The following is a 23,570-nucleotide window of genomic DNA, read 5'->3' as shown; positions in this document are numbered from 1 at the left end:
CAAAACATTTCATACTATTTATTAATCATCATATCTGGATAGACAATGTATCCAGTGGACAAATTTTGCCTACTAATATATGCAATACTGCCGCATGAGTGGCACAGTCACAGTGTCCATCTTTTATGCCCAGTCTAGAAAATAAATTTTTTCATTTGTTTTATATAAGTGCTGTCTGAGCCTAGAGGTGTTTCCTGTCTGCCCACAAGCTCAATAAAACAGCTTTATCTATGAAAGCTCTAGTACTGCAACAGTTCAAATGCAAACGCTTTCAGACAGACTGGCTAAGGTTTACAAATAATTACCTTCTTATTCATTAACACAGACAGATTGCCCACACATTGCAAATCAGTATAAGTCTTCCTCCCCTCACCCCCAGCTGGTCATGGCAGATGGCTGCCTGATTCTGCCAGAGGTTTTTTCCTGTTAAAGGGGAGTTTCTCCTCCCCACTGTCGCCAAGTGCTTTCTCTTTGGGGGTTGTCTGATTGTTGGGGTTCTTCGTACAATATAAAGCACATTGAGGTGGCTGTGGTTGTGATTTGGGGCTACATACATAAAATTGAACTGAAATGAATTGAGTCAGTCTACGTTGACAAGCACAACTCATTTTCAACACATCTCTTTGCAGCATGGGACTCGGCTCTATTGGTTGCTAAGAGGTTGTACTATGATTATATTCCTATGTAAAAGTAAAAACCTATGTCATTTTGTAGTTAAACTGCTGCCCTGCAGCAACCACATCACTATCTATCACTATTTGGATGGACTTTCTTACAGTCAGTTACCATATTATCACAAATAGATTGCATATAATCACCAACTTGACCTGATTTGACCACAAACTGAGAGCAGACTGACTCTGTCTTATTCCTGTGTTACTACCATCACGCCAAAGATGCATTGAAGATGGTAGGTGACTGCGACTGGTCACATATACTCCCTTGATATGCAACTTCACACAAGTACACTGCACACAGCTGTAATACTTTTGGTCATACCATGGCTTCCAATCACTGTTTTTCCCAGTGTGAGTGTAACATTAATCCACTAGTCTCCAAAGTCAGTTGTAGACACATATAATGTCTTTGAACAACAGTTGGCCACTGGCTGTCTCATCACTACCGCTTCTCTTCTGGATGTCTAGCCCATGTGTCACAATTCATGTGCGCTTACGAGCCAGATAATGCCACCCAAGTCCAGACGAAGGCGCACTTTACCAACTGCGTCTCAGACAGAGCCTCGGAGTGTCAGTGGTGGGAGAGGTATTTTCTATGTCACAAAGAACCTTATCAGAATGTAATTTTCATTACCGACCAGGGAGATATGCCTCATTATATTAGACGTAGGAGCGATTTAATGTGAAGTACGGCTGCTTTTCAAAACCAATGCTATCTAGGTCACGCAGACTCCCCAATCTGCTCCGTGTTTTAACAGCTCCCACTGTCTCTTAGGATTTGGGTCAGAGTTAACGAGCATCGCTCATTTTTCCTGCTTCTCTCAACTGCTAGGGGATGTTAAAAGCCCTCAACAAAAGCCACCACTTATTTATTAATTTGTTCATTTTTGTTCTGCTGCTCTCACGTGTAAAGGGAAACTTCCTTGAGCAAAGTCAATTTCATTTCTTCATGCATGTCTTTATTTTCCTCCACTAATCCCCTGCTGGCATTTTTTTCTATCTGCCTGAATTTCAAAACTCTGTTCTTGAAATGTGCATCACCTGTTTGTGTCTCAATTTTCACCCTGTTGGTTTATAGAAATGGTTTATAGAAATCAACATCACAAACCTACTGTGTGGTTGACTCTTCTTTAACACGACGCTCACAATGCATTCAGCCCTTCTAGTTTCAACAGGAACATTTACCTTCTCTTCAAAAAGACCCTCTGGGCGACATGCAGGTGTCTGTATCTTGTCATGCAGACTCTTTGTATTAGGATGAAATGCTTTCCATAATTACATAATTATTGCATGTATCATACAACCAGAAATTTGCATAACATGATAACTGGTTTGGAATGAAATAAAAACTATAATTTACAGCTTTGATTTATGCTTCTGAGAAACAAAAGGTTGTGATTTTCTAACAATTTACTGAGTCTAGTTCTTTAGTCGTCTCTGCTGAGGAAAGCAATTAATTAAGCGTGATCAATTTTTAAATCATGTTTACTGTCTCTGGGATATAATAGGCAATCACTGAGCACGAGCCGATTTTTGAATCAGATCTTTCTGGAGATTCTTCTAAGCTCCAGCATTCCAAGGAGAAACACTTCCTCCTGAGACTGGTGTTTAATAGACTGCACAATCAACCTCATATTGTGAGACAAGCCTCTGTGTATCCTGCCACTGATGAGCAACAAAGGTTGAACACCCATCTATGACTGGATATGGCCAATTACACCTCTATTCACAGTGGTCCCGACGGAAGGTGCAGCCTGCACTCCAGCTTGCACGTTGAAGCTGAGGAGCGGGGAGGCCCCGTCCCCAGGACCATCTCTGTCTGTTCTTAGCTGAGCCTAGTGTGGCCCGGGGCTCGTGGAACATTTGTTCGACAGACCGGCTCTGGCACCTCGCGCTGGTCATCTTTGTTACTAAATGGCCTCCAGCTTATGGAGTGGGACACAACTGTCACAACCTGGCCTAGGAAAGCTCCTCTCAGAATAGCCTCGCTGTGCTAACTTGTGTTATCTACGGTTGTACAGACCGACCGACTGTTTCTGCTGGAAAATTTTTATTTGGACATTTTATTCTATTCTGAAAGAGGCCTTATCACAGGTTCACAATCAACAACAAGGTCATCCTAGTCTGATGGCCCTTTAATCTATGATAACGTTAATTTGATTTTGTTGGACAAATTAGATTCCTGATTAGCGAGTGGTTCATTGGTACATGGGTCTTCATGGTAGCATGGCATCTATTAACATTTCTGACCATGTGTTTCAGGGCTTTCTGAGGGTTAATCACATTAAACTTAGTTATAGCTGTAAGGCCACTGGGAAAATGTTTAAAGATTTCAAAGTTAGCATTTCAGAGTAATGGTCCACCATAGAAATGGTTCTGCAAGGCTGTACTTTAAGGACTTTATAGAGAGAGGAAAAAAGGCAAACTACAGGACAGAAAGCCAGAGTTTAATAATTACTAATCATTAAATGCAGAGTGCTGTATAAACACATAGACAACGAGAAGAAGTGAGTGAAAACAATGCTCAGTGCATTATGGGAAGCCCTCCAGCAGCCTAGCCCATAACTAAGGGATGGTTCAGGGTCACCTGATCCAGCTCTAGCTATAAGCTTTAACAAAAAAGGCAAGTTTTAAGCCTACGTCTGTCCTGATAGTTTAGGAACCACAAGTAAGCATGCAGTCTGTGAGTGAAGTTCTCTGTTAGGATATTGAACTGTTAGGGTAATAAGGTCAAATGAGGTCTTTAAGATATGATTGATTATTCAATATTTTCCATATAAAGAGAAGGGTTTTAAATTCATTTCTGAATTTAACAGTGAGTCATTAAAGATGAGCTAATAGGGGAGAAATGTGCTCTCATTTTCTAGTCCCAGCTAGGACTGAGTATTACATCTGAATTTAGAAATCAGAGGTCATCCAGGCCTTGATGTCTTTAGGACATGCCTGTAGTTTAACTAGTTAATTTGTCTCATCTGGCTTCATGGATTAATAAAGCTGGGTGTTATCTGTTCAGCATTCAAAATGTATACAGTGTTTTCTAAAAATATTGCCTAAGAAAGCATGCATAATGTAAAATGAATTGGTCCTAGCACAGAACCCTGTGGAACTCCATAATAAACCTTTGTGTGTAAAGAAGACTCGAAATCCTGACTGAATAATCAAATCCTCTATAAATGATCAGTTAACTGTTTTACACCTACTTGTTCAACATTTTTTTTAAATAAATGAAGGGTTAGAAATCTGTCTATAATTAGGTAAGGCAGCTTAATCAAGTGATGCCTTTTTAAGTATTTGTATCATTACTGCCACCTTAAAAGCCTGCTATGTAGTCTGTTATTATTATTATTATTATTATTATTATTAATGGTGAAACCTGACCAGTCTTTTAGGAATGGGGTCTAAAATGGATATCAATGATTTAAAGGAAGACATTATTGAAAATAATGCAGACTGATCAGAGCGAAAGAATCCAAGTAGAATCAGTAGTTATTAGGGTTGCTGTACCTAAAGGCACATCTGTGGGACGGCTTTTAATATTTTATCTCTAATGGTTAAAGTTTTACCTGTGCAGAAGTTCACAAAGCCATTTCTAGTTAAGGTTAAAGGAATACTTGGTTCAACTGAGCTCTATTTACAGTGCTGAACAGCTACCGTTTTTCTCAGTCGGTGACAAATAGAAAGATGTTCCAGCTTTACACAGGGCTTCTTTAATAGAGGCCAAAATAAGACCTTCTAAATGAGTGCAAGACCATTTCCTCTAACTTTCACGTTATCAGCTGCTTAAGCAACTGTTATTGCTTGGCTTCTTCTTCAGATAAGCCACAGTATTATGAGGATATAACACTAGTCTCAAGATAATGGACCTCTGTGGGAGTAGAGTTGAGAAAGCTGCTTTGCATTGTGTTGGGACATAGCAGTACAGAAGATACGTGTGGAGGAATCACTTCCTTAACCATAGTTACAATTCTGATCAATGTTAATTTTATGTCTTTATAAGCTTATTGGTGCTAACCTCCCCAAACGGTCCCACTCTCCCTGCTCTAAAGACAGCAAGGCCCAGTGTGGTGGAAGGGATAACCAACAGACTGAGGGCAGTTGGTGATCCCAAGGAGAAGAAGAAGAAATATAGAGGCTAAAGAACAGAAGGACCTCCCCTTTCTCCTTTTCTCTGCCTTCCTGGCCTTCCAGGGGGAACTGATAGCCTCTGAGCTCAGGCTGCTCAGCCGCGGCCCATTAGTTCACCTCTCTCTGACAAGACTGAGGGCCTCTGATGATAGAATAGTGAAGTGTGTGAGCTGTGAAGTAGGGGGAAGAAAATACATACAAAAAATTCAGTTGAGGGTATAAATAAGCGTTGTTACGCAGCTGCTTGGCTGTGCAGATTTAAAGTTTGCCCGTAAAGGGCTCTGAGCTGTGCACTCAGTAAGGCGTGGCTCCAGCATGTTCGTGGCTGGCAAGCAAAGGGCAGTGAGAAGCTGCCCTTCAAAGTGCCCCTGCATTATCCTTTTGACCAGCTTAGCTGGAGGATATTGGGCCCATTTTAGATCAAACAAGTATGAGGAGGGGGTGAGTGTGTGTGTCTGTGTGTGTATCTCACGAGATAAATAAAGAAATACACTCACAGCATAGGTCTCAAGATGCAAATATTAATGGGGTTTATTTGGGAAGTTTTCATTTCTTAGGCCTCTACTGCCTCAATAAAAGACATATTCAGGCTAATAAAGTGTCACTTGCTCCCAATGGTAGCAGTAAACAAAAGCAAGAAAACAAGCTACACTACATTTCCTCTTTTATTCATCTAATTACAGCCATGGCAATATAGCAGGTCTGGAAACTGGCGCGAGACTCCAGGACCTCTCTTGGAACACTTAATTGCTGAATCTGGCTTTCCAAAGCACCCCCTCTGATGTTAGTCTGTGGTCTCCCCGAGGAGTCTTTAATTTAGTGTTGATTTGGTTTGTTTGTGTCTCAGTGCCTGAACAGTGTGTTAAAACAGCCTATTTACCATGTTGGTGGGAGAGAGAACTGGGCAGAGTCCAGAAAGCCTGGACAAACACCACGATACCTCACAGCCAATATTTTCTCCTTCTGTCTCGCTTCCCTCTCTTTGATTTGCTCTGTATTTATAATTTTCAATCTCAGCCTTTTTTATTCTTTCAATTGCGTATTTACCTCTTTTTTTCTCCTCCCTCCTGCCCCTGATCTCATTTGCCCTCTTTTTCTTTGTCTCCCTCTCTTCCAACACAATGCCTGTTTGTGAAAAGAGGTTAAAGCATGTTTTATTTTGCTGCCACCCCTCCTCTGCTCTCTTTTGTCAGTTACAAAAGAGCTGTGGATACCTTGGTTTGGTCATTATTTCATGTGGAGAGTAATTAATGAGACAATTAGGGCTTTCCCCCCTCTTCCCTCTGTGTTCTCTTTGAACTAAATAAATAGCCAAAAGGTGTCCTCTTTAATTACACATGGGTCATGGGTATAATTAAGATACACAAGCAGCCTCTTCATGAAACTTGACAGTGAATTAGTTTCACGGTTTGTTGTTCTTACTATTCGCATCTTAAAAGACGCACGTTTAATGCAGAATCATTGACAGGTATATGAGGAGTACTCCCAACAACAGTCCTGTGTAGCAGAGATTAAAGTGCTCATGATCAAGCACAAAAGCCTTACCTGTGGTCTGCAAGAAAACATTAATGAACTTGAGGGGAAACCCAAAGCATCCATCTTGAGATGAAAGTTTTTAGTGTTTCTACTTGCTGTCACAACATTTTGCTAAAGCCTAAGTTGAGATGGGCACAATATTGCACTTATGGTTAGGATTTTAAAGAACACAATAGTTCTGGCTCCATTAGGTTTGGCACAGTAACAGAACTTCAAAGTCAATACGAATACCCAAGAAAATATTCAACACCATTTTTGAGACTTTTGCGGGGGAAATTGAAATGGCAAAAAAACATGAATCAAATGTATTTTTTACACCAGCAGTGATAGGAACACACCGGCTGACCTCAGTCATTATGGAGTAGCATTAATTTAATGTTTTTAAGCTCCCTTGGCTAACTTAAACTTGCTTGTCCTCAGTGTTGGGGAGTAGCGGAATACATGTACCGCCGTTACATATTTAAAATACAAAATATGAGTAACTGTATTCCATTACAGTTACCGTTTAAAAAGGTGGTATTCAGAATACAGTTACTTTGTTGAAATAAAGGGATTACACGGCGGTCTTTTCCTGTTTCATATGTTAGGCTGTCCCCTTTCTATTTTTGGTAATTCCACGCCGGATGAAAACCCAAACAAAACACGCATTAAGAGGCTCTAATGCCTGGATCTCAATCTCACGGCCCATGTCATCTCTACTTGCAGCCCGCATAATGATGTGAAGAAATATTTTTTTAAATTATTGTTCAAAAAATTATTTAATATGAAGGCAATAGGCAGAGTGTTACAGGCATAGCCCTAAATAATGTAGCCTCATGGGCAGTGTAGCCCAGTTGTAAGTAAGCTATTAAGACTCGACTGTACGCTGTGTTCGAGTTTTCCTCTGAAACAATAAGCTCCGTTGGAGCAGCCTTTCAACGCCTCTCCCTGTCTCTTGCTAGCAAAGTTGACCCAGACAACAAAGTAAAGTTATTTTTCAGCTACGAGCCCGACACGAACCCGAGGTATTAGCCAGAGGTCCCTTTACTACGGTTCAGAGCCGCGGACCTGTTTTATATACGTACAGAATAGTTTTGTATACGAGATCGCTGTGTCCACACTACTGTTACTCATTTTATATTAAGATTTAAAAATCTAGTATTTGTATGGCGAATAGCCTTCAGTAATAGTAATAAATCACACAGCAATAGTACATTCATGTAGTTGTAAAAAGCATGATAATATGTTAAGTAATCCAAAGTATTCAGAATATGTTACTCTCATTGAGTAACATAACGGAATACATTACAAAATACATTTTGGGGCATGTAATCTGTAATCTGTAGTGGAATACATTTTAAAATGGGTGTCCTATAGAAGACACCATAGCTAGGATTATGCATTTGAATTAGGAGGGGTAAGAAAACGGAAATTAGTTGACTGCAATAGCGGTGAAACCTTTACACACTTCAATCACAGGAATCTTTTGGGCAGGAAATTTGGAGGGGCACCAAAATAAATTGTGGCACTTTCTTTTAAAGAAGAAAGAAATGTTTAACCAGAATTCCTTTTCACCATCTTCATGTTCGGCCATAAAAGTGACGCATTCGTGTGGAAGTGATTTGTAGTAATGTGGAATATTATTTGTACGTCCTTGTATAGATCTAAATAAATGATCAACAGATGTGTGAAAGATTTGTTGAAAGTTTCTTCAGATCTCTAACATGTGTAGATTAATAATATTAGTCACAAAGTAGTATTGTCTACATTTCAAAAATACCATTAAATAATATTGTGAAGGTGGGTTTCTCATAGAGCTCTGCCTGCAGAGAATTATCGGCTAAACCTGCTGCTCTGTCAGCTTTACTGAGATTTAAATGGTTTATCTTTTTGCTCCACTCTCACCGTTCTCACAAGCCATTTTCACACATGCGCCATAGCCCCAAATTTTATATTACCAGAAGGAGTTTTATGTGAGAACATGTCTGAATAGTCAACCAGGAGCCACAACAAAAGGAGGTATGTTCAGGAGTGAGAAGGTATCTTAGATTTGAGAAAGGACTACTCCAAACAATATCTTGACCTCCGAAGTTCATGTGTGAAAACAGCCATAGTGCAATTTTTAGTTACAGCACAGAGGTGCGCTTGGAAAATCCCACTATACTCTAATGTCTCAGCATCAAGCAGACCACAAAGAAAGAAACAGGTAGCAACTTGCCATTTCGAGTGGTGGAGAACAGAAATAGAGCTAGAAAAGGGTATTTGTTGGACTTTCATTTGCTGGATGCAAGATGAAATCTCAATCTAAATGCTGATTTGGCTTATCTAAGCTGCTGAAAGCGAAGCAAGTGAAATACAATTTTTATATGCAAACCAGGGTGGTAAAAAAATGCTACTCAGATTCCAGCTGATTCTAAAAATTAACATCTGATTAGGTAATCAGATGTTAATCATCTGACCAACAGTGCCGTCTTCTCTTCCTGCAAAGTTCAGTTGTTTAGTTATGATAATCCAAGTGTTAGACAGCTCGGATGACTGGACAGAAACGGCGATGTGTTTCAGCATTTAAGAAAAAAACTTTGATCTCGAGAAAAGTGACATCAAAATTAAGGAAAGTGTTTGTTTTTACTGAAATGTGTGAACTGATTCTTCATGATGAGTTCAAAAGAAAAGAAACATGGGAAACATTTGTGCAGGTTACCCAGAATTTTCTTGGTAATCACAGAGCAGAGAGATACGCTGAGCTTGTGATAGCATGCTGAACGTGTACCAGCTAATGAGTCCCAGAATGCCACTTCTTACATTCTCATCTCAACGTTTTTTCACCAAACCTGGGCGATGTCAGCAATGAACGCGGGGAAAGATTTCATTCAGATATAAGCACGACGAAAAAAACGATATCAGTGAACATTTGATCCGAGTATGATGAGGTGGCTACCGCTGGTGCTTGCAACGAGAGAAGGATGTGCAGTACAAGGACAAAAGCAAGTGCCTCAAACATTTTTTAGCACGCTGACCTAATTTTATTTTCAGTCAAATTGACAGAAATATGTTTTAACGGATCTCTAGTGTCATCTTCTGCTCTGCTTTTAGATTAAACACATTTCAACAATTTTGGAGGGAAATTGCTAAACTTCCATATATGTTAATATTCAAAAGTGTCAAAATGTCATTGATATGTATCTCAAAAACATGACACACAAGCTTAAATTGAATTTCATAGCAGAAATCAATGTAGAAAACAAAAACTGAGCAGGTCTGAAATTCCCAGTAGCAAACAAAAGACCAGTGCTATTAGCATAGCCTTATTAGCTGCCAGTTAGGTTATCATTCAGATAGATGCTAGCAGCTTTGGTTAATAATAAAAGAGCAATGATAAAATGGGAGCTGGGCAGTAAATTGTATCAGTCCTGCCTGTCTATAACATTAACAGAAAGTGTGACTTAACAGGATAATACAATTATTTGTGTCTAAAAAGTGATTTCTCCTTAAGTCTGGGATTGATTTGATTTTTTAATAATTAGATTAGATTTTATCATTGATGTCATTCGTTGTGTCATTTTCCACTTTGTAGTCTGAAAAGCAGTGTTGGGTGTTTTCTTGTGTATTGGTATTGAGTTTGAAGGTCTGGTATTTCTTACCAACACAAATACTACGAATCACTTCCACACGAACGCGTCACTTTTATGGCACATCAAGCTGGTGGAACTGAATTCTGATTCTGAAACATTCCTTGTTCTGCTTTAAAAGTGCCGCAATTAATTTGATTGCTCCTCCAAATCTACTGCCCAAAAGATTCCTGTGATTACAGTGTGTAAAGTTTCACCAATATATGTCAGTAGATTGCAGATTGCAGTCAACTAAGTTTTATTTTCTTACCCCTCCTAATTCAAATGCATATTCCTATCTATAGTATGGTTTAGTCAGACAAGAGAGATCAAAAACGTTAAATTACGACTTCTCCATGATGACTGCAACCAGCTGGTGTGTTTCTTTCTGTTGGTATAAAAATACATTTTGTACACACTATATTTTTACTTTAACTTAGCACAAAAAATAAGGAAATTGAGTTTGGTGGATTATTTCTTTGTTGTAACAATGTTTGTTGGCGATAAATCTTACTGTGTTGGAATGCCTGTTTATTTCCACTTAAATTGTGCCACATTTGTAATGCATCTGTGGGTTCAGCAGCAGATTGAGGAGCTTGGAAAGAAAGCGTCTAGACCTCTTTAAGTTTCCTGAAGATGTTTCACCTCTCACTCGAGGGGCTTCCTCAGTTCTGAAACCAAATGGTGGACAGTCCTAGGATTTAAAGATCTCGGAAGATCCACCATTTGGTTTTAGAACTGACATAGCCTCTTGGATGAGAGGTAAAAAAACATCTTCAAGAAACTTAAAATAGTCCATACTCTGTCTTTCCAAGCTCCTTAAACAATCATGACCTGGATAACGGAGAAGTTTTCCAGGTCAGTTATTCAGCCCACATATTCAACTCTGCTGAACAATCATTACAGCAACATAATAATCGCTGTAACAACACACAAATGTCCTTACTTTTTGTAATGAGTTTATTTGAATAATATCAACACTTAAATGAAATCAGTTAAATCAAAACCTCTGGCTGCCATTTGTCTGTAATGTGTGTACTGAGATAGCAAAGAGACCGACCAGATTTGCCTTTGAGGTTTTTCCTGTTATGTAGGCTGTCAGTCCACTATCAATGCTGGGTGGGAAACAGCCACCTTTATTTACACTGAAAGAGGTTATGAACCTTTGTAAAAGATTCATACATGAGTTGATTAGTCAGTGAAGCTCAGTTCTGACCAATAACAGCAATACTGAGGTGAGTTGATGAGGATATGTTGAACTTTTCTGTTGGTAAGCATTGCTGTTTTTGCTGCTGTTAGCCAGCATTAGCAAAACTGCCTTTGAAGTAGATCTAAGATTGGAATCTGATGGTTAGTAAATAAACTCTAAATTTATCAGAGGGAAAGTGTGATTTTAGGACATTTGAGCATAAAATTAGCCGGCATAATGTTAACTTATATTCAGTTTATTATTTATAATCTAGTCCAGAGCCTGAGCAGTCATGTGTCTAATCTAATCTAATCTGCTCACAATAAGTAAGTGCGACAGTATGGGTATAAACAAACATGTTTATGCACACTTGAGTGTGTGATGCTATTGGTGTTGTCTCTTTTTCTTTTCATTTTCTTTGCATTTTTTGCTTCTTTGCTAAAGGGAACTCCGTCTCTAACAATAAAATGTAGCTATGAACCTTCACGCAGACATGAATTTTATGTCCCTACAAGTGATACAACACTTTTCTTCTCCTTTGCGTACCACATATGTTTCTAACAACCACATATGTGAAATGTGATTAGAAGGTAGATGTCCTTCCTAGCCACTTCAAATATGCTAGGAACCTGCACTCGCTCCTGTGCATTTTCTATGTGAATGCATCAGATTGTTGAAGGCGTAATTACACACATATTCATCAGTGCAACAATCTTTTTTCATCGAAATAACCCCCCCTCGAAAAAATGACTAACTGCACCTTTAATAATTCTACACTACAACTTGTTAACGTTCCAGGTTTAAAGATATTTTGCAGTGATTTGACTTTGTTACTCCACTTCCCCACACAGCCATTTCTTCTTTCCTCTCGAGGTCACCTTTGTTGTAGCTCATCCTCGCCCACTAAGGAGTAACAGGTATCTCATAAAACTGTACATTAAAAAGAGCTTAAGAAACCCACACACATACACTCGGACACACAAACTCTCCAGTCCCCCGACTACATTACAGCATGCGCGGGTGTAATTAGTGAATCTCCCACCACACCTCAACGTCTCTCATTAATCTCACATGAGTGATTAGGCTGCTGCGACGTATGGAACCACGGGAGGTGTGAAACTGGGTGTGAAACTGTTGTCATCTCATATGTTATCGCACTCTGGAGACTGGGAGGATTAAACCACGTCAGGCACAGCCCATTGGCAGCTAATCATGCTGCTAATGATAAGTGAAATATTCCACTGCCTCTCATTACAATGGCGTCGCAAGGTCAGGATCTCGCACAGATCGCGAAAACACCCCCCCAAAAAAACATCATGCACACACAAGCAACACAAGTGTCGTCTCTCTCTCCAAGGAGCTGCTCCTTCGGTGTTGTTTTGTATAAACCAAAAGTGGAGGCTGGATACAAGCCTGAGTGAAGTCTTCTGAATATGACACTTGACGGCTGATTAGAGCAAAGTATCAGGGTGGTCTCCAACTGCGACGCTCTGATGAGAAGTGATCTAAAGGGTCTCGTCAGAAGGCGTCATGCTGACCGCCGCCGCTGTGCCAGATGCTCGCTGCTCGGTGCAACTCCACATCAAAAAAAATAAAAAATACAGAGGCTCTTCCCTGCAGGCGCTGCTACGAGACGTTCTGCACCAGCATCTTTTAATTTAGCAGACTTGGTTATTAAAAGACGCGGTACGCTGATAAAATAAAAGCATAACTCAGGTGGTACTCTCATTCCCCGCACTTTCGATCGCATGAATATAAATTCTGTCTTTTTTTTTTTTTTTTAAGGGTAGAATGAGAACTTTGGGTTTTTGAAGATTTCTCTTGATCTCAGCAAGAGCTACAGCAGTTTTACAGCATCTATTTATGCTGTTTATGCTTTTCTACATCTTTACGGTGTAGCAGCTTGGCCACATGAAAGACATTCTACACTCAGTAGCCAGTTTATCCGCTACAAAAAGATACTAATGCAGTCTAATACACCAGCTTTCTGGTGAATCCTGAAGGTTATGCTGTAGCGTAGCCTTTGCTGCTGAAACTTCTTTAGATGTGTGAGGATTCCCTTTTTTATACCAATGAGGGCATCCCGAGTATTGGAAACACAAACTACAGCCTCCCATAAGAGGCATAAAGTTCTCCTTTTCGTGAATTGAAAAAAAAATTAGCTACTCAGATACTCCAAAATTGTAAATGATTGAAATGGCAGCACTGGGGAAAACAACAAAAAAAAAAGACATGAATCTGAGGGAGATGAAATCACATGAAAACTTAATCTGATAGCTCCTCCGGGCTGAACTAAACAGCCCAATTATCTCCAGGGGGCTGAAGAAGTACAGCAGTAAGGAGATGTGGCAGAGACAATATTTAAATTGACTGTCAGTGGAAGAAAAACATGGCTAAGCTTATATTTGATTACATATTTTACAGACTGAAACACGAGGCTGCTGCTGCCAGCCTGGCACTCTGTTATAATCGCCAGCCACATATGGACCCGCTGTCCTGCCTGTTGGGAACAGGGTTGTAGAACGGGCCAGCGGGATGAAACTGAAGGATCTCACTACTCTGAGGTGATGGATGCTCTTATGGAGCCTCCTGTAGTGCATCTGTGAGAGCAGATGAATGGGGAGGAGAGACTGATAAATTGGGTCACGCGAACGCAGCGTTTCTGGGTAATACGGTGAAAACGCTGGAGGAGTGCAGTTGGGTGGCTGCACGTGCTTACAACTGGGGCAGAGTGGCTCCGACTTGACTTACTTTGCCTGTATCCTCACTCATTGCTGGTATTATTGAAACGTTAGGCCTTTAATGCGCAAAAACGTGCATTCATTTTCTAAAGGCTCCACAAATTAAAATGTGAAAATTCAAAAGCCAAACCAACAAAACCTCCTGAACGATGGCCGGTTTCCGCTAAAGATGTTCACGTGAGATGCAAACCTGTTTGTATGGAGAACACTGCCTTACCAAAATCCCTTTCTTGTTAAGTGTTTTCAGTGACTCATCCTGCTTTCACTGCCCTACATATAAATTTATCCAATCAAATGTGATTTGGATGAGCAGCTAAGCCGTCCCATCATATGCCGGAAAATGCTGGAGATATGGAGGGAGGGAGGCGTGTGACCGACATTAATTTCCTTATGTGCATGGGAGGTTTCACTTTAAATATATACGCTAAAGAAAGCCCTACACCTGCTTCAGCCGTTCCTTCAAGGACGTCTGACCTAAAATTTCTACAAATCAATGTAAAATAGAGAAAATTATGAGCATTTGCTTTTCAAATCTCAAAAGTGTTGATGATTAATGGATTTTTTTTTACCCCGAAGGGGTTGCCTCCTGCTCCTATCTGATTTCATTTATTTCTGTTTATGGAACACTTTGATTAAGTGGCAGGGGCATGTGGAATGAGGTGAGGGGGTCCTTTACCTTGGCACAGATAAGAAGACAAACTAGATTTGAGGGCGGATAGATCTTGTCTGCAGCGCATGCCGCCTCTTGGCAAGGGAAGAGAAGTCGATACTGAGCGAGGGCCTTTCTTACCTCCTAAGATTTACAGTATCTGGAGCTCCACAGTCTCATACTTCAGTAGATGGATGAGTATTTCATACGGTGCCAACTGGCGCAACATGAGTTGAGCTGAAGGTCATTGTGACTCATTTCCAGCTCAAAAGCTGGGCGGCTGGAAACAGAGCTGCTAAAACTCTGCTACTGACTTGTTTTAATAGCACAAAGACGATGCCTCTGCGGAAAAGAGCAGACTGCAGCCCTTGTGCTGCTACTGTACACCACTGATACAGCACACATGTACAGACTTTACAGTGCCAAAATACAGTTGAGATTATAGTAACGGAGAGTGGGTACAGATTGCTGTTGAACCTCGAGGCATATGGCAGGGCGCCCCATGCCTCCCAGCTAATTGAGTCCTAATGAATCATTGGTTTGGCATGCTACATGTCCCTTGTGATGGCTGGTGTCATTGATGCATTGAAGTTGCCCAGTCCTCTGGAAGTGAAGCGGGCAGTGATGGCTGCCCCGGTTGAACAGAGGAGGCAGGCTGACACTGCTGGCTTCACACTGAACACTTCACTCACTCACCAGATGTTACAGGCCAAGGCACAGGGATTACTAGCCACCCGCCTCTGCACAATGGAAATAACTGTATGACTGACTGGTAATTCACTTCCCCATCTGAGTCCAGTGAAACTGTTTATACTGTTAGGGTCACTGCCTCATTATCAGCTCAAAAGGATCAGTGTGATAAGTGACAAGAGGTTAGGAAAGCAGTACTCGATTGCTGTTTTTGCAGAATGTACATATTTATCTACAATTGTCTAAATCACAATGAGATAGTTTTGGATGGAGAAGTTTATAAGTTTGATTGTTTGTAAATGTGAGTGGATTTATTTGCTTAATATCTTCAGCCTTTCTTTAATTTTGGATATAATAGCTAAATTGGAAACAATTTAACATATGTATTAATAAGGCATAAACAGAATTAGCTTTTCCATTCAGATACTCTTTATGAAGCGAGAGACAGAAACTTGCAAGGCAGTACAGCCTCTGTCCTGTGGAAGATGTAAAGTGTGGACTATTTCCAATTTTTATACTGAAACAGGTCCAAAAAGAGTATTTTCATTTGAACATTTTCCAGTTTCGCATTTTATATTCTGTATGACTGCTTGCTGATGCTACTGAGAGATTGTTCAATAAGCGAGTCCTGTTACCATGATATTGCTGATGTGAAGTCTGTCCAAGCCTGATATTTTGGTTCTTAGCAGGACGGCTGTCCTAGAGGACGTTAAAAACAGCTTTCATGCTGAGAGTTAGATGAAAAAATCAATAAGGGCAACATGACCTTAAACTGCATGAGATGCTGGAGCCAGCAGCCTGTGAGCTCAGCTTAGCATAAAGACTCAAACCAAACAGCAACAGCTAGCTTTAGCTTGGCTCCACTGGCTGCACACTAGCTTGTTAGCACAGAAGTTTATCCGGCGCGGGAATGAAGACTTCAGTACTTGTGCTTTTCTCTTTGTTAGTCACAATGATGGATGGAATGAATGTATATTAGTGACCATATGCAACTCTCAACTCTGCAACTATAAAACAAAAAAGGAAGGCACTACTTTGTGGTGCTATCCAAGTTCCTCATTAGCCAAATAGCTAGTAGGGTAGACCAGGGTTTGTTGTTACACTTTTTGCTCTTGCATGAATTGCTGATCATTGAATAGCTTTCAATAACTATTCCTTTGTTAAATCAGAGCTTATGGTGCTAGCTAAACATGGGTATCCTTTTCATTTTTGCAGTCAATTGTATCACAAAGTAATTAACCATCAATGACACGTTGTGAACACCAACTGGGGTTGGTTGTCTCCATAGTTATCAATGGTGTTTCTAAATGTAAATTTAGAAATGAACACCATCTATTACACCTTGTAATTAAAATGTGAATTTAAACAAGTGATAATTATTGTGTATTATGAGCAGTGAAATTAAGGTATTCTCAGTGCTTTAATAATGTCACTTTTATAAAAGCCACAAAAACAACAGAGAACCAATTCCACTGATGTATCACTGATATAATTTTAAAAAAGGCCAGAAGTTCTGTATATATTTTAAAAGACAAACAGATTTCTTTTGCAAGATTTTCCAACAGGTAACCAGAGGAATAGTGAGCAAGGTGGTGTAAAAGTGAGAAGAAAAATGAACTGCATCAATATCAAACTGACTGCTCTCCATTTAAGTCCTTATGCATGCTCGATCAACCAGGTAAGGAAAGTTTCTGGGATCTCCATAAGGTTGCTTGTTGTGATTTAGCAAGCCTATACATCCCTCAGCATCACACAAGTCAGTCATGACAAACATACACCTCTGTTTTTCAGGGATAAAGTCTTTGTGTGATCAGTTTTAGCAGACAACACAACAAAGCCATACTTCCTCTGGTTTATGGCTCAACAAAAACCATTCTGTCAACAAAGAATCAACCACAGGGTAACAGTGAGACCTAGCTACCAAATGGCTTTGGTTGGGTAGTGAAGAACTGATTCAAATCAAAGCTATTACCTTCAACTTTTTAATAAAAGTCCAGTTTAAATGCCTAATATTGTATGATTTTTTAATACAGAAACAACAACATGAAAACTCTGACCCAAGAAAATCACAAAATGTGTCCTCCCCTCAAAGTTTGCGTGCTTTCCACAAACTGACCACAGCAAAAATGGACATATTGTCAGGTCAAATGTGTGATACTGACAGATTCCACGGTGTAATGTGACAACCAACTTATACTTGCTATTCCTTCCAATACCTTTAAAGTTTAGTATTTAACACTTTGTTTGTTCATCAAAATAGCAGAAAACAAAACAATTTAATGGGGGGTTGTGTTGGATTACTTCAAGATGGTGCCAGTTTGCTGATGTAAACTCAACAAAGTTACTCATCCCAAAACCTAGTGCAGCACATGGCACTCTGTAAAATGGAAGGCCGTTTTTTTTTTTTTTGCTCTTTGATTTCACACCAAGTAGTCTGAGTTCTTGCTTCTGACACATTAAGTTGCCCCAACTCTCCCTGCACCTGTCATGGTGATTACACTCCCAGGAGGGTGGCGGGTTGGGGGGGGGGGGGGGGGGGGGGAACGTGTGCATCATTCAGCTTTTTACAATACACCGTTATCGGAGCAATCTCCCCCCTTTTGTTCAACTCCTGCAAGCGAGGTCACCTCTGACCTGCCTCTGCCAGGGGCCACATCTTTATTAATGAACAGACTAAATGTGATAAGGCCGCCAGCAAAAATCAGAACTCAGGCACAATCTTGCTCATTAAAGCTACTTTTTTTATAAAAGATTCAGGCCACTCCGGGAGTCATGTGTCTGAGTCTGAAACTGCATTAGTGTCAGTACGAGGCCCTGTTTGTTAGACGTATTACCTCAGAGCACTTGGTAGTTCATGTTGAGGGAATGCCGCTGCGAGATGAAGAGAAACTACAAATGCGATAATCCACCAGGCTTCCAGCAGAAACAAAAGAAGAGAAGCAGAGTGTGCACGGTACGGCAAAGGGGTGAAAAAACCCAAAGATTTAAGAAGTGCAAAACAACAACAGGCTGAAAATGCTCCAACACTGTTGCAATGCAATCGTGAAGAGTTAACACAGAGAAGAAATACCCAAACCACCTTTCCTCCAAATGCAAAAGGGGAAAATTCATTATGGTCTTAATTAGATAAGCTATATCCACCATATGCACCGGCTGCTTTCGCTTTCAGGAGCTAAATGAAGCGCCTTGATTCCACTGGGAGTCTCAACAAAGAAGGCCTTACTGGAGAAGTTAATGCTCTCTAGTGTTTTGTTGAGCTCTATCTTAAGCACCACAATTCACACTGGGCTGCAAAGAAATGTCTGGGGGTGACAACCGGAAATTATAGCATGTGTGTGTGAGAGTGGTAACACATCCATCCCACGATCGACCTACTGAGCACAGCTTAGGCTCTGTTGCAGAGCATCCTCACTAAGGAGATTACGAAGGATAGTTTGGGCGACTTGCAGAAATCGCCAGTGAACTTTGGCACCAGCATGAGAATCCTAGCCCCAGACCTTCGCTTTTATCCCACCAAACCACGGCATGAACAAGATGCAGGTGAGCCACAGTGTTTCAGCAGCACCCTGATCTGTAGCTGATGGCTGCTGTGTTACTACATTTCCACTACAGTGCTCATTTCCCATCATTTACGGCTGCTCTCATACAAGCACCCATGTAGAAAACACAGAGCATCATGACTGACATATGGTCCAGTAATGAACTTTGCATTTGAACTGGTAACACTGGCTCCAATTCAATTTTACCCAAAGGGGGAGGGGGGTTGGGTTTGAGAGGTTATGATTGGGAAAAACAAAATAATAAACAGCCAGGACAGTAGCCTGTTCTATTGAATGATTTAACAGAAAAAACTATATTTTTGTCAATATTTGGCTCTTTTTAATTAATTAAGAAATGCCTCTGGACTAGGGATGGACCTTGCTGTTTAGGGTTATCTTTAAATATAGAACCAAGAATGATAACAGACTTTTAAAAAATAAAATAACCAAAGTTTAGCCATTCTTATACAACGCAAGTAAGTCCTACAAATCCAGACATATATTAAAAATCAACATAAAAAATAAAATAAAAATGTTTAAATGACGCAAATGGAAGTCGTGTCTCACGCTACCCCCCACCCACCCACCTCATCCACGTCTTCCAAGACTAACTGGAATGCTTCCACCTCCACACTGACCCACGAACGTCGCTGCTGACCGGAGGACTCACACTGAAGGCCCACGCACTGGTTTCTGGCACATTTTTGCTCACCGCTGCCGGACAGACCGGCGCCGTTGTGCGCTGTGCGCTCCCATCCAACCGTTCATCCACAGGTACTCAGCCCCTACTACTGCAGCCCGCGGAGCATTCCCTGACCGCTTCCGCACTGAAATCAATACATTTATCAACATATGCGTCATCATTCATCCATTCGCTCAGCATCGGAGCGGGCTAACACGCACTCGTTTGAGGATGACTTACTGCTGTTGCAGCAGAACATCTCTTCATTTGAATATTGTGGAGGGGGGCGAGAGCAACAGACGTGGTGGGCAGAGAAAAAAAGATTTCGCCTGTTCTCACACTTGTTCCTTTACACGAAATCCTACAGCCAAAAGCCCCTATGAGCAGCTAACCCGCTGAAATCGTTTAAAAACAATCAAAACCCAAACGTCACTTTGTAATTTATGCGCAATTTGACGTGGGACAGCGGGTTATTTGACAGGCGACCGGCGTTTGCGCTTCAGAGGACTCCACGTTCAAATCCATCAAAGCAGCACCGACGATCAGGTTCACAGCTTCATGATCACATTTGTTTCTCTTTTTCTTTCTTTCTTTTTTTTCACTCTGTGTGTGTTTGTATCCCGGTCATCCACAGCGGACTGGTTCGCAACCCATTTTCGTTCAACGCATCCCATCCATAAATCTTGACATGTCGCTGAGCTGCCTTGCATCCTTAAACAGCTCTGTAGTTTCACAGTTTAATGCTGAAGCACCTCTTCATCCCACACCCCTCAAAAAAAGAAAGAAAAGCTGAGATGTTACTCACCTTTTCTCAGTGGATGCTTTTCTGAAGTGTCCCATTTGTGCGTTTTAATCCACATCTGTGTCTCCTTCATTTGAGCGCTCTATTCCCCCCCCTCAACGAGCGAGAGAGGGAGAGAGAGGGAGGAAGCGCGTTTAAGAAAATCCATTTGTTAATTCCATTTGCCGGACACTCAAGGTGAAATCACATTGCCTCTTCCTCTTTTTTTCTTTCTTCTGTTAACAGCTTCAAAATTCTTCCATCATTGTGAAAATCCCGTAAAGCCCTGTCATCTTTTTGCTTTTTTTATCTTCTTCTCCCCAGCACTGAAGTTGCTTGGTTACCCCTATTTCTCATTCAAGGAGGCTGAAGCGCTGAATACAGCGGCCAATCATAGCAGCAGCCGGAGAGATTAACTATTTCTTGGCTCCAGTATTCTAGTTTCAAGCTTAAATGAGGAGAGTAGGCGGGGAAAAACTGGGCCCCCGGTGACAGAAGAAGGAAAAAAAATTAAAATGCACAGAGAATAATGTAGAGAGGGGATCCGTTGGAGGGAGAATGTGTGGAGGGGGGAGGGGACGAAGGGGATTAAACATTTTCGAAAAATAAAGGATTCTGGAGAGGAGGAGGGACCAGTTGCCACTTCTCACAACAACAAAGATGTAAGTGAATAATATTCCTGCCTTGCAGGGCTCTCATGCAAACTGGAGTGGAGCCTCCATTCCTTCTGAATTTGCCTTTAAAGAGCAGAGATCTGTCTCATTTCAGAGATCCCCAAAAAGCAATCCATCAGGGTAATTGATCATCCCCCTTTAACCAGCCATCCATCAAGTCCAAGCTCACTCTCTCTCCCTCTTTCCCCCACCTCCTACCTTCCCTCACCCCTGTCTCACTGCAGTCGCCTCATCATAGGCTGTATTGATTTTAATTTACCCCTTAAGATTGTCAAGGGGAGAAAGCCAGGTTCACGCACCGGCTCATGCAGGCGTAATGATCCCCTGCCTTCAAGGTCCTTTTATTGAGGAACATCCAGGTCAAGCCCCCCACCTCTCCAAGCACACGCCTACCTTTGGTCTTTGTGGCCCGTGCATTGAAGGCTTCTGACTTGCCCTCCACCACCACCCCTCACAGGGTGCCATGCAGGAGTGCTGGTGCATTATGGGCAAACAGTCGGGGGTCCTGACAAGGAGACAACAAGCTTCTCAAAGAGAGACAGAGCACCAGCAACCATTGAGAGGGGGTGACCTGTGTTGGGGGGACTGACTGTACACTAATGATGTAGAACATTCCTGCAGAATGAATTTATGTTTTTTATTATTATTATTTCGGTACTTTGTCGGCCCTCTTGTTGTCAAACTTGTTTTTGAAGCACTTTAAAGCATCGTCTTCATCCCACATTACAGTATGAAGGAGATGTCAGCCACATACGATTCATGCTTGGGTGCCAACTTCACACATTTCACAAAAAATAAAGTTTCTCTCTTTTTTTATGTTGGGTGACGGACGTATCGCTGGCTTCGCTCCATCCCACAGATTATGAACGAATTCAGCAAAGTTGGGGTCCTCGCTGTGGGATCAGAAGAGCACATGTATGTGGGTGTACAGTTGTGCATGTGACACACACACACACACACACACACACACACACACACACACACACACACACACACACACACACACACACACACATATGCACATTGGCACAAGAACACGCACAAACACTTAGCGGTTGATTGACGTGTAGCTCCTGGCTTGAGCACAGCTTAATCCTGCTGCTTTCACAGATGGACTCAGTCTTCCTCTTTTTGTCTGGTGTCACGAGCGGTGGCGCACACACACACACACACACACACACACACACACACACACACTGCACATCCCCATGTACTTTTGTTTACCACGGAGGGAAGCTGCTGTTTGGGTTTTAATCCCCTCTGTAAACCTCCCGCTCTTTATCGGACACCCCTGCTACTGGACACACACACAAACAAGCACACAAACACACACACACAGTCCTCTACTCTTTGGTCATTAAAAAGAAACAAAGGAGGTCAGTGTCAGGAGTGGAATCAGGCAGCTGTGTCCTGTGAGGCGAGAGTTAATCCTCATTTCCAAGGCCCAGAGACAAAAAGAAGCCTCGCAGTTGAAATGCTTCGTGAGTTATGCAGGAACTCGTCACTTTTGTGCCACCTTGTTCACCCATTCATCCACCTCCACTGTAAAGGGGAAATTATGGTTCAGTACATTGGCAGCTGTGGGTTGAATGTCCACCTGCAGCGAGCACATGTTATCAGATGGGGGCAATGTCAAAAATATGTGGTACAACTGGTCTGTGGGCAACTATTGTTTGTCTTATTGATGACCCTTCAGTCATCCACAGAGAAGAGTGAAGTTATATAAAGAGCCGAAGTGAAACTGAGAGTTACAAATGATTAAAGGGTCCACTGCAGCCATTGTCAATTCCCCAGTTCCCTGTTCCCAACCACTGTCAACCAGTCAGCATTAATAAACCCCTCTCCACAGGCTCTCTTTAGGCAAATACGCACACAGTCCCTAAATTAAGAATAACAGGAAGTGTTTGTTGTTGTTCATTTGTTCGGTTCATCGTAGGTTTTTTGGTGGCATGAACCAAAAGGGGAAAGATTAGACTTTTCCCCCCTCCCTAATCGTATTCCACTTCTGGAAAGGCTTTGATTTCCATGTAGATGGAGCCAAATTGATAACGGCAGGGAACTGCCCCGGAGAAATGAGGCAGGGTGATAAGATAAGGAGAACAGATCCCCGTCCAGACAAAAAAGACAAAGAGGAGAGCCGTCACCCCACGTGGCAGTTAATCTCCATTCAATCCAGAGATTAGTTAAGTCAAAATTCTCATCGCCGCACCCTGGCAAATGATTAGTCAGCTCCCTAAGGGGAGATGGGTAACTGGTGGCTACCTTGCAAAACCTCGGCATGAAAGCTGATCAATAATTAGTTCCCTGTTTGAGTCAGAGCGGCAGCTTCGGGGTCACGATGTGTATTTCAAGGACAAAGAAAAAGGTTATTGTACCAACACAGTGCTGATTTGCCTCTGATTCTGGGCATGAAGGTTGCCAAAAACACGAACAATAAGTGCACGTCCAGTCAGTTGCAGTTTCGACACTCAGAGTGAGCATGATTTCCAGGAAAGAAGGATGTTTGCCCAGCCTGTGGGTTCTATGCTAATAGACTGTTTTAATCAAGTCTAATCGTATTGTCACAGCAGAGCGTGAGCGATTAGCATTCAGAGAGGCACGGCGGGGCAAAGCCTGACATCGATAAATGACATGTGACCCCTGACTCTGACTACTCCGACTGCTGAGAAGTTCCACTCCTTTTATCGCTCTCACCCCGGG

General features: G+C 41.5%; 1 protein-coding gene across 1 annotated transcript in view; it reads right to left on the bottom strand.

Moving 5' to 3' along the window:
• The window catches only part of LOC113010063 (uncharacterized), a 59,711-nt gene extending 38,935 nt beyond the window's left edge, over window positions 1-20,776 (bottom strand). The window contains exon 1 of the mRNA XM_080293301.1: window positions 20,221-20,776. The gene's annotated coding sequence lies outside the window, so the exon portion shown is untranslated. The remainder of the gene's footprint in view (window positions 1-20,220) is intronic.
• Between the last annotated feature and the right edge of the window lie 2,794 nt (window positions 20,777-23,570).

Source organism: Astatotilapia calliptera, chromosome 18 (assembly GCF_964374335.1).
Source record: "Astatotilapia calliptera chromosome 18, fAstCal68.1, whole genome shotgun sequence".
NCBI lineage: Eukaryota > Metazoa > Chordata > Actinopteri > Cichliformes > Cichlidae > Astatotilapia > Astatotilapia calliptera.
Note: the sequence above shows the minus strand (reverse complement) of the source record. Positions and strands in the feature narration are given on the sequence as shown.